This window comes from Carex rostrata, chromosome 1 (assembly GCF_964058835.1).
Source record: "Carex rostrata chromosome 1, lpCarRost1.2, whole genome shotgun sequence".
Classification (NCBI taxonomy): Eukaryota; Viridiplantae; Streptophyta; class Magnoliopsida; order Poales; family Cyperaceae; genus Carex; species Carex rostrata.
This window is the reverse complement of record NC_135918.1, coordinates 16,863,413-16,875,139: the sequence shown is the minus strand read 5'-3', so window position 1 is coordinate 16,875,139 and position 11,727 is coordinate 16,863,413.

The following is an 11,727-nucleotide window of genomic DNA, read 5'->3' as shown; positions in this document are numbered from 1 at the left end:
GTGTTGACTGTATATGTAACAATTTAAAAAGTTTGATAAGAATCAATCATATATTAGATGCAATTAAAATTAATTAATATAAATTAATATAATTACGAGAATAGTATATTACGAATTAAAAAGAAAAAATATTAAATTTGTAATATATATTATATGACTATAGTTGAAATAATGTTGATTTTCTCCGGTATCTTATTAAATTAATATTTAGAAAGAAAAAAAAAACCACATTCTTGTTGAAACATAATATATTGCACCGTTTTAAATATCAATTGATTGTATCCGACAAATAACATATTTGTATAATATATTATAGTTCTTTTCTTAATTCTAAAAGATCTTTTGTGTAGATAATATTATATATAATCAAAATATGTAGCTGTTTCATATCGTTCAAATGCAATTTTATATAGTTGATAATATAAAAGTTAATTCACAATATACTTGTGAATGATAATATATTATGTATGATCACATGCAATGAAGTGTGACAGAACGCGTGTGACTCTGAATTAATTGTATAATCGATACTTTAATTATCATTTTCAGTTATTAAATTTTTAATGATGACAACTATTTATTTATAAATCGTTTCGTTGGTTTGTCAATATATTTAATCTTCTCTTGAATAAAAGTCGAATCTTTATTTTTTTATTTTTTATAAATTGACATTTGTAGAAAATACATTCTATATTGTATGTTTCTTTTATTCTATAATTTTAGAAGGGTCAGAACGAATCTCAACCTAATTCTTTGTCTCATGCTCGTTTTTTCTCGTCATACTAGAAATTCTCCCATTATTAATATTGTTTTCTCGTCAAAACAATTATCAAAATAATAGAGGCCACAATTATTATTTTCTTTTGGAATTGTGGTCACAATTATTTTGGAATTAGATTGGAGGATTCCTAAAAAGTCATACTCGCTGACAAACTCAATATTTCGTCTAACAGACTCCGGATCTTCTGTGGCTGGTACTGAGATTTTCCTTTATGTCAGGGACTTAGAATCGCCTCTTTTTTTACAATCATAGCCATAAATAAATAGTTCGGGTTCAGTTTGGCAGGATCAAAAATTCATGATTCGGTACAATAAGAAAGCAAAAAAAAAGTATTTTTGTTTTAAGGTTTTTTCACAAATAATTCGTGATTCGCGTTTTAAACGAGTTTTATTCGAAATTCAATTTAAAAACGTCAAAAAAAGAATAAAACACAAATATATCGCGAATCTTGTCACTATGTTTATAAATTATAATGCGCAAAAAGGTGAGTCACGTATGAAATGCCCATTTTTACATATTATTTCAAAAATAAATTAAAACTTATGAAATCAAATTAATAAAACCTCGAAACGTAATAAAAATGTTGTTGTTAATAACATTTAAAACTTATGACTTACAGAGTCCAGATCTTCTGTGGCTGATACTGCGATTTTCCTTATGTCAGAGACTCAGGATCGCCTCCTTCTCCTAGTCATAACTCATAATCATAATGATTATTCGGGTTCAGTTTGGTGAGTCAAAAGTTTATAATTCGATAATAATTCGGACATAATTTGAGAATGATTCGGACTTATCTGGATCGGAGATTTCAATCCCACAAGGGAGCAAAAAAATCGTGAATTATTAGTGAATAATTCATAAAATTCGCGAATAGTTTGATCAAAGTTTGGTCAGCCGTACAATTCATTGTTTAGTTCGCCATCACCAGAAAAATGAATTGTTCGCAAATCTTATGATTATGGTCATAATTGAAAAAAAGAAAAGAAAAGATGAGTTACACAGGAATCAGGAAATGCCTGTTTTTATTATTTCAAAAATTAAATTAAATTTGTAAAATCAAATTAATAAAATCTCGAAACATAATAAAAATGCTGCTGTTAACAACATTTCACCCCTAAAATAAAATTAAGAAAAACTGAAGTTGCATAGGGAAATATTATCCGAAATAATACTAAATTAGTGAAACATTGTCAAGGATAAAGTTTTTTCAAAAGTAAAATGTTGTCATTTACATCATTATACTATGTTTCGAAAATTTTCATATTTAATATCATAAGTTCAAAATTATCTTTTTAAATGCCATAGATAAAATATCCGTATAAAATGTGTGGGAGCACTGGGTAAATATTTTTTGGTTACAAAAGATCTCTACTCAGTCTTTAAATGATAATTCAAGTCTTCAATAAGCATTTTCAAGAGAAAGAGAATATTTAATGTATTTTTTTTAAAAGAAAGGATAGGTACAATTTTTTAAATTTCTTTCCCCGTTTAATTTTTAAAAAATGAGTAGTCTCAGTCTATCGCTGTCCAAAATACTTTATATGAGAATTATTTTCACATTTGTGATATGTACACAATTTTAATAATTAATCGATTCTAATAATAAATCATTTTTGTTTTACATTTATGATATGTACACAAGTTTGATATTCTCGATTTTGCTTGAGTTAATCTGATTTTATTTCTTTTATTTTTTTACATTTTTTTTTCCAATAGATCAAAATTTTAACAGTAATTAATTATCAATAAAATTAAATTAGCCAAGGTTTCGATATACTTTTGAGTTGGATCTTAAATTTTTTTTCAAACTTCAGCCTATCACTTCATCTCTAATTTCACCCGTGATAAATCTCCTCCAGGATGGTGAAATGACACTTATTTTATTTTTTGACACCATACCAGTATGTTTTTTGTTTAAACTTTTGTTGAGACACTTGACATAACCCAGCTAAAGAGAAACTCAGTATGTTAAAAAAGATAACGATGATAAACAATGTTTTGTTATTACTAAGAAATAGATGGATAACAACATTTTCTCTTTTTTTGTCCGTGGCCTTAATGTTCGAGAAGAAGATGCTACAAGAAAACATTTCTTCTCACAATCTCATAATAATGAAACTCCAATTAAAAGTTTAAATAAAATAAAGTACATATAAATGTAATTATAAATAATAATTAAAAGTTAATATAATTATGAGAATGGTATATTATGCGAGATAGATAAAATACATTAAATTTGAAAGATTTTTTTATGATTATCATTAAAATAATTTTGATTTTCTCGGACATTTTAGTAAAGTGATGTTTGGGAAAAAAAAAATTGTTCTTGCAAAAACATAATTTATTCTACCATTATATATATTAATTAATTGCAACCAATGTTGTATCACATATGAACAAAATATGTTGTAGTTTCTGTATTATTCAAATGCAATTTTATATAATAGATAATATAAAAAGTTAAATCACAATATACTTGTGAAACGTTATACATTATGCATGATTTCATGCAATAAAACGTGACAGAACTCGTCCAATCTTTTATTGGTTGTATAATCGACAGAAATCATTTTTAATAACGACAATTATTTTATAAATAGTTTATTGTTTTGTCGGTATATTCCTCTTCTGATGTTAATTAATTTGATACTTTTCAATAAAAGCCGAATATTTATTCTTTTAAAGAAATAAATTTGACATTTATAGAGAAAAAAAAAACATTTTATGTTTATGTTTATTTTTTTTTCTATAATTTTAGAAGGAACTACTGTGCATGAAACCCTTTGTACTATTTTGACCATAGGAATCTCAACCTATTTTGAATTCTTTATGTAGTTTCTGTTAGACATTTTTTTTCTGGAATTAGTGTACAATTTGTGTGCAATCTATTAATATTCTTCTCTCATCACAACAATTATTTTCTTTTGAAATTGTGGTCATAATTACTTTGGAATTAGATTGGAGGATTTCAAATCAAATTGAAATAATATTGGCGAAACGTTGTCAATAATAGTGTTTTTAAGATTGACAAACTTTACACTTTGCTTAAATGGAGAGTAGAGAAAGAGAAGGTGAAGAATAGAAAAGAAGATTAACATTTTTAATTTTTTTTTTGTGTTTGATTGATTAAAAACGGAAAATAATTTTAATTTTTCATTATGTGTTATTTCTTGTTCGATTAATTAAAATTTGAAAAATTAATGAGAAATTTGATGGTTGTTGCAGCTTTGTGATAAAGAAATTCTCATGAGAATTTTATAAGTAAGATATTTGGTTAGACATTTATGCTATTTTTTTAGAAATATTTGCAAGAACAGTATGAATTTAGTAATTATTCCCTCTAATACTTGAGGTGTAACACTGTGAACTTTTAAAATTCAGATTTAATTAAAATAATAAGTGGTTAAATTGAATAATATATATATACGTATATACGAAATTAGTGACGTGGATGGTGAACAATAATTATACGATTAATTGTGTTAAGAAAGAGGAGCAATAGGTGTTATATAAATCATTTAATCAATATCGAATAAGTGGAGGGTTTATTTTGCAAAAATACCACTTACAAGTGGGGCCCCTTGTCATTCTTTTCTTCCCCTCCTCCCTTTCCTTTCCTGCGCCCCCATCTCTTTCTCTTTTCTTTTCCTTTGTTTCCGCCAAGAGAGAGAGACAACGAGAGAGTGAGAGAGAGATCCCCCGGTGACCGTATTACCCGAAAACGGAGATTTAGGAAGAGGAGCTCAAACCTCGCACATCCATCCGTTCCATTGGTAATTCCCCTTTCTATTTCTCGCTCATTTCTTGATTCCGTGTTTTTAGGGTTTCGGTGAAAACCCGTAGAATCGTACCAAACTGATTATTCCGTGCCTTTGTTGTTTCTATAGTGTAAATTGATTGATTTCGTGTCCCAAAGTGCAACCAAATTTCCAATTTACGGATTTTCCCAAAAATTGATTAGGGTTTAAATTGTAAAAGTGCCGGGATTTAATAAGTTGACCTATGGATAGATCCTAACGAGCACGGCTAGCGGGATTGACGAGCTTACCGAGTCGCGAGATCGCGGACCCTCTACGTGCCCTACATAACCAGGTGCGGGGGTTCACGGGATCTGTTTTGGGGTTTATTCGTAGAACTAAATAACGGTGCATATTATTATATTTATGTTGATTGCTTGATTTAAATAAACTGTGCATAGCATGTTGAATCTCTGATTGAAAGCATTTGTTGCCGCATTTCATTAATTGTGATATTAGTGCAATTGAATTGTATAACTGTTATGATTCTCATGTTGGTACGGTTTATCGATTGTTGATCTGTCGTTTTGAATAAGTGAGTGGAACCACAGTATGACTTGGATTGATTGTGTGAAGTGAACAGTGTATCATAGTGGAAAGTCTAGCTAGCTACTAGACTTTCATCCAGGACCCTTATGCGCATCTGGAGAATGGCCCTAGTGAACCCAGTACCGGTTGGGTAAGGGAAGTGCAGTGTAATTTTAGGTAGAACTGTGGTTCAGTGACTCAGTGAAAGTGTCAGTGATTTCTTTTTGAGAAAAGTGATATTTTGTTGCATATTCGCGGAATATGCCCGTGTATATTTTAAGTGATGAACTGATGAGATTGTATGACTTGAAACTAGAAAATAGAACTGTTAAGCCGGAGGTGATCGATAGTTGATATCTGTACCTCATAACCAGACTTATATATATTATATCTGTGAAACCAAATCTTTCTGAAAATTCGTTGATTGATGTTGATTTTTGTGAATTGAAATCCGTTTGAATCTATTCCCGGTACATGTGCATTTATTATTATTGGTGAATAAATAAATAGATGCTCTATTGCTAGTGTATTTAGTTCTGGTGATGGATTTCTCACAAATCTAGTAGCCCTTTTAAATTCCGCACTGAGAAAACGGATGACAGGTTTTCTCACCCCCTCCCCTCGGGGAATTTTTCCCCTTTGAATTGATATGTGCAGGTAAACGCGAGTGAAGTGGGACTCGGGCTCGACACGTGAGTATAGGCCGGGCTAATAGGTTATGCCAAACCCTTTTTATGCCATTTTGAATGTGTAGTTGAACCCGTAGTCGGTTATTTTGATGTATAGGTTATTATCGAACCGTTTTATGTTATAAAACCCTAACGGTATGTTTTAAATGGTTGTTATGATTTAAATGTTGAAATTGCATGTTAAACGTCATTAAAATTTCTAGTGAATGGGGAATAATTGTTTAGTTATACGGGGATTTGATCGGGTTTGAAAACGGGGTGAAATTTCACGAAAATGGGCAAAGGAATGAAAAACAGTACCCTTATTGCGGGCCGCAATAACCCTATTGCGGGCCGCAATGAGAGTAGACAGAGGAAATTTCGCAGATTAAAACCCAAACAGGTCATTGCGAGCCGCAATAAATTCATTGCGGGCCGCAATGAATGGAGACATAGATGATTTGCAGAGGCTGGAAATTTTGGAACTTGTTGCGGGCCGCAACAACTCTATTGCGGGCCGCAATGGGGATTCTGAAAAATGCTGTTTTGGGTATAACTTAGCCAAATTAAATCGGAATTAAACCAAACTTGTTTTAAATCAAATCATATGATAATTTGACTAATCAGGGCCGTCGGTTAAAGGATTTTTATGCAATTTGACTTCTCCGAAATAAAATTCTCCGGGCTCTATTGAGCGGTGCCGCCCCCCTGCCACCCCCCGCATACTCCTAGAAGCGGGCCCACACACATAAACATAACAATTTATATATATATATATAAATCTACATGAACAAAACCGCATTTTAAAACAAAACTGCGCGACCCCCTGTTCCGGGGTGTGACATGAGGGGATTCAAATTCACAAAAGACACCATTACAACTCAATCCATTTTCTTTATAGTAAAATTAGAAATCAAGCTAATCAACTATTTTTATTATCAATAAAAGACTCTTTGTTCTAACTTTGAACATGTGACCTTTACACGAAGAGTAGATATCTATTATGGAAATTGTTGCGAAAAAAATTGAGTCGTTGAATTTGAATCTCGATGCAATTGAAAATTATGATTTAAGTTCGTTGGGAGTGCACTATTGTATAGATATGTATATTTTTTTTTTCAAGTTTTCTTCTAAGTTCGTACATGAAGCAAAGGTCTTTTAGTAACTACATAGTAATATGTAAGATAGATGTCATTATTTTTATTATTGAGTCATAAGTATTTTTTAACTTAATTTCAAAATTTATCAGATTGATTTTAAATGATCAATTAAAATTAAAACCGTTGAGATCTATCTACTTCACGAGTAAGTGTTTACGTATTAAATTTATAAAATTTCAACTTAATTTATAATAAAGTCAATCAGTCAAAAAATGATGAAATTATTTTAATACGTTCATTTTTATTATTTTTTAACTGCTTGACTTTATACTAAATTTAAGTCGAAAATTTATAGATTTGACATGTAATACAATTCACTTGTGAAATAAATCGATTTCAACCGTTTGAATTAATTGTTTGAAGTTATTCAAATAGATTTTGGAGTTAACCTCATTAAATAACTTAGCGAGACTAAAACCATCCAAGTAATACTTCATTAATAAGTTATGTTAATAACAAATTAATTTGTCAAAACTAACAATTCCTAAAACATTCATCAAAATTATAGATAATAAATAAGAGTTTAAGTTTGTAAATACTAATCATGTCACATTACCTATGTTTTTAATCTCTATATAACTATATTTTTGTTCTCTCGTTTATCTTGATAAAATACATATGTTTTCATTCTTCTCTCCACATTGAACATAATTTTTTTAAATGTGCATAATTTTTTTTTAGTAAATGTGCATAAATTCAAAGAACACTTAAAAGTGATACATTCGTTTTGCAATCCTATGTAGAAACCTTCTTATAACTTATTTTATTATTTTCATTGTACACGTTTTTATCATTCCAAAAGAGATTATTTTATGGATGATTTTCTTTATGAAGCGAAGTATGAAAATACAATTATAGTTAATATTTTATTTATAGTTCACATAGTTTTTGTTAAATTTGGTATATTATAAAAAATTATCTTTATCATTAAAGTATTTAGAAAAATTTTCGGTTCAATTTTATCAACGTTTGATAGGTATAATAATGATAATCGAATCAACGTCGAAATGCATAAAAAATTATTGTATAATTTATGTAAACTATTAAAAACATATATAATTATTACATTGTAGCCTAAAGTATAACTGAGTAAACCAAACATGTTCATTTTATTTGAGCTTTTAATTAAAGAAAACACATTGAAATTGAAGAAAAAAAATAGAAGAATAAGAACAGTAACAATTATCATTCTATCACCCCTAATAACAGTAGCAATTGTGTAGTTTCTTGTTGAAATAAGAATTAAAAGAATGTGGTATATTTAATCACAATAAACATGATTATCATGATAACAATCTTGATTGTTTTTTAAATTGTTTTTCTGCATATTTCGTTAAAAAACATGTATAATTGTTAGTTTGTAATAATCTAGAAGTCAATAATACGATAAGTTAATCATAAAGCTTTGTTCATGAATTGAATGTTTATTTATATATCATTTTGTTGCCTTGAGTATTATTGAAATTATGGATCATTTCGAGTTCATGACTGAAATTGTGAAACTCCATAATATAGATAATATATACTCTTAAAAGTCACTGACCAAGGTAATTAGCAGGAACACTAATTACCGCGATAAGGTTAGCATGTGGATTAAAAGATGGTTAAGTTTTACAAACCACCTGACACGAGATGTCATTTTAATCACATGGATACATGTTCTAGGAACATGGTATTTGACAGACCCCGAATGAAACATTAAATAGAATTGTGTTCGTGTCATTTATGTTTTCATTCAGTGTCAAAGTTCTACAGTATGAGGTATTTATCGTTCCCACTAAGAAATATATATAAGTAAGTGTTATCTAACGCTGTCCGTAAAAAGCAGCCATAACGGTAGCATTTCCATATATATAACTTAGCTGAGGAAGTGATAGTCTGCCAAGAATACTATTTGTCCCTCGTATCTCTATACGAGCTATAGCATCACTGGGCCCCTTGATAGAGTTAGATTATCTGCATGCGGTATAATTACAAGAGTAATTATATTTGATAATCTACTCAAGATCAAGAAAAGATACAGTTACCAAGGATGACACACATCTACCTTGAAACTGATCTGATAGCTATGAGACAGAAGAACTGACACAAGTAAATTGTTTACTGGATCGTGATATTGTACAGTACAGCATCATCTGTGTAATTGAATGGTCATGATGTGTTGCCAGATGCCACCCATGACTAACAGAAGTTAAAACAGTTTTAACTTTGTTTACCAACATAACACAGATCCTATTGGGTCACACCATATAGGAGCTACTCGGAGAATCTTACTGATTAATTATAAATTGATTATAATTAATATTAAGATGGTTATAATTAATTATACATGATATAATTAAATTATAAATGTCATTTAGAATGACAAGCAGAAACAACGGTTAATTTATAAACGTACACGTTACGTTGTATAAAAGCTACCGAACAATAACCGAAAAGAAATATAATTGTATATGACAATTATATATATTTGATTTGGAATTTTAATTGTTAATTATGGATTTGAATTATGGATTTAAAAGCCCAAAATAATCAAAGCCTTAATTAAAATTAAAAGCCCAAAATCAAAGCCTTTTACTATTCATCCTTAATGGGCCAAGGGCAAAATGGTCTTTTTTACCTTGGTGCCGACTTCCCATGTATTGACATGTGTCATGTGAGGTGGCAAGGGTATTTTGGTCATTTCACATGATAAAAGGATGAGGTGTCAAGGGCTTTTGGTAAATAGATTTGTTTTGAGGGGTATTTTGGTCTTTTGCCAACCTCCTCAAAAGTCTATAAATAGAGGGGTAGGGGTAGAGAGAAAGACTCACTAATTCACGTGTTAATCTGATTACTTCGTTGATCGGTTTTTCCCTCTCTTCCCTGATTTCGGTTATTACGAGATTCGGAAAAATATATTTTTAGATTCTGCGGTATTTCATGTTTTGCTTTATTAGTAAAACGGAATAACTTGCATTCTTAAATATATTTAATCTGTCTCTTTTTCGGTGAATAGTGTTTCTGCAGAATTCCGCGGTTTACGGTATTTCTGGCAGAAGAAGTAAATCGCTCTCCGGTTAGTCCTGGTGGATAACCAATAGAGGTATCACACGTGTGATACTGCGAGTCGATTCCATCCCTGGTGAGGCTCTACTCGCTCGGTCTGCATTCCAACTGAGATTTGGAATCAAGGTATAAATTGTTATATTAATCTATTTAATTTGTAAATAGATTTAATGCTTTAGGAAATCAATTATGGAGTGGATCTGTAAATAGGATTAAACGAATCTTCTTGATTCATTTAATCCGTAGCTTAAGTTAGATGTAAAAATTTTTGTTTTACTCTTTCCGCAGCTTAAGCTAATTAAATGGGTTTGAACCGTTCCTCGAAACCCAACAGTGGTATCAGAGCTCAAGGCTCTCCCGCTGATTGATTTTCTAAAGTTATAACTTATGCAAATAAGGTGCATGTACCGCGTATCGGTTTAAATTCTTACATTTGCAGCACAAGTCCAAAACCGATTAGAAATGAGATTTTCTTGGTTCGGTTTTTCCGACTAAGAAAGTTAAATTAGATTTACGCTTTCTTTATGCTTTCTTTATATTTTCATTTTCAAAAACTTTTGATCGCGTTAAAGTTCATCGAAGAATGTGATGAAGCAATAAAGTACCTTAGTAAGAGCTGTCATTTCCACACCGTAAAAGAGATGGTTCTGTCTAGGAAAGATTGAGTCTAAGCGGTCCTTGTGACCCCGATCTTTCCTAGGAGCCCCTTTTACACGTCCTAATGGCTGGCCGAAAAGGAACTTTGTCACGTTACCAAATTGCTTTAACGCTTTTGAAATGGCAAAATTTAGTGTAAATCTTTCGCCTTTTCGAAAACCTTCGGAAAATAAAGTTCATCGAAGAATGTGATGAAGCAATAAAGTACCTTAGTAAGAACTGTCATTTCCACACCGTAAAAGAGATGGTTCTGTCTAGGAAAGATTGAGTCTAAGCGGTCCTCGTGACCCCAATCTTTCCTGGGGGCCCCTTTTACATGTCCTAATGACTGGCCCAAAAGGAACTTTGTCACGTTACCAAATTGCTTTATGGAACGAAAAGAATATATGTTTTAAAAACATGTAAACTGTTTATATGCTTTAAACGGTATAGAATAAAGAACTGAGCATAGCTGCAAAATAAAGAATTAGGAACTGATAAATAAATATACCTGACTTGGTCCCGTATATAAGTAAATTAGATTTACTGCTTTGATATGAACTGAATAAATTAGATTTATCGCTTTCATGGAACCGTGAAAGAACGTGATGTCAAAGAAAGATTTGTGAAGGAACTCACCGTTGTCTTTCTGGCAGACGACTTTCACGTGTCCGCTAGAATGTCTAAAGTCAGTTGCAAGAACTGACTGCTTAACAAAAGCTAAGTATATGAAAGAGATACTGCTAAAAGAAAGGAAAGTAATGGAGATCATATTCGGTATTCTTTCTAGACTTCCTTTCCACGACTGCTTAATGAAGCATATGAAAGAGGTCTCTTTAAATACGAATAAAATCACATTAGTCGTTCTTTCTGGCACGCTAAGAATAGAAAGTAATGGAGATCATATTCGGTATCCTTTCTAGACTTCCTTTCCACGACTGCTTAATGAAGCATATGAAAGAGGTCTCTTTAGATACGAATAAAATCACATTAGTCGTTCTTTCTGGCACGTTAAGGATAGAAAATAAATGCGATCACATTTCGTACTCTAGACTTCCTTTCCACGACTGCTTAATGAAGCATATGAAAGAGGTCGCTTAAAGATACGA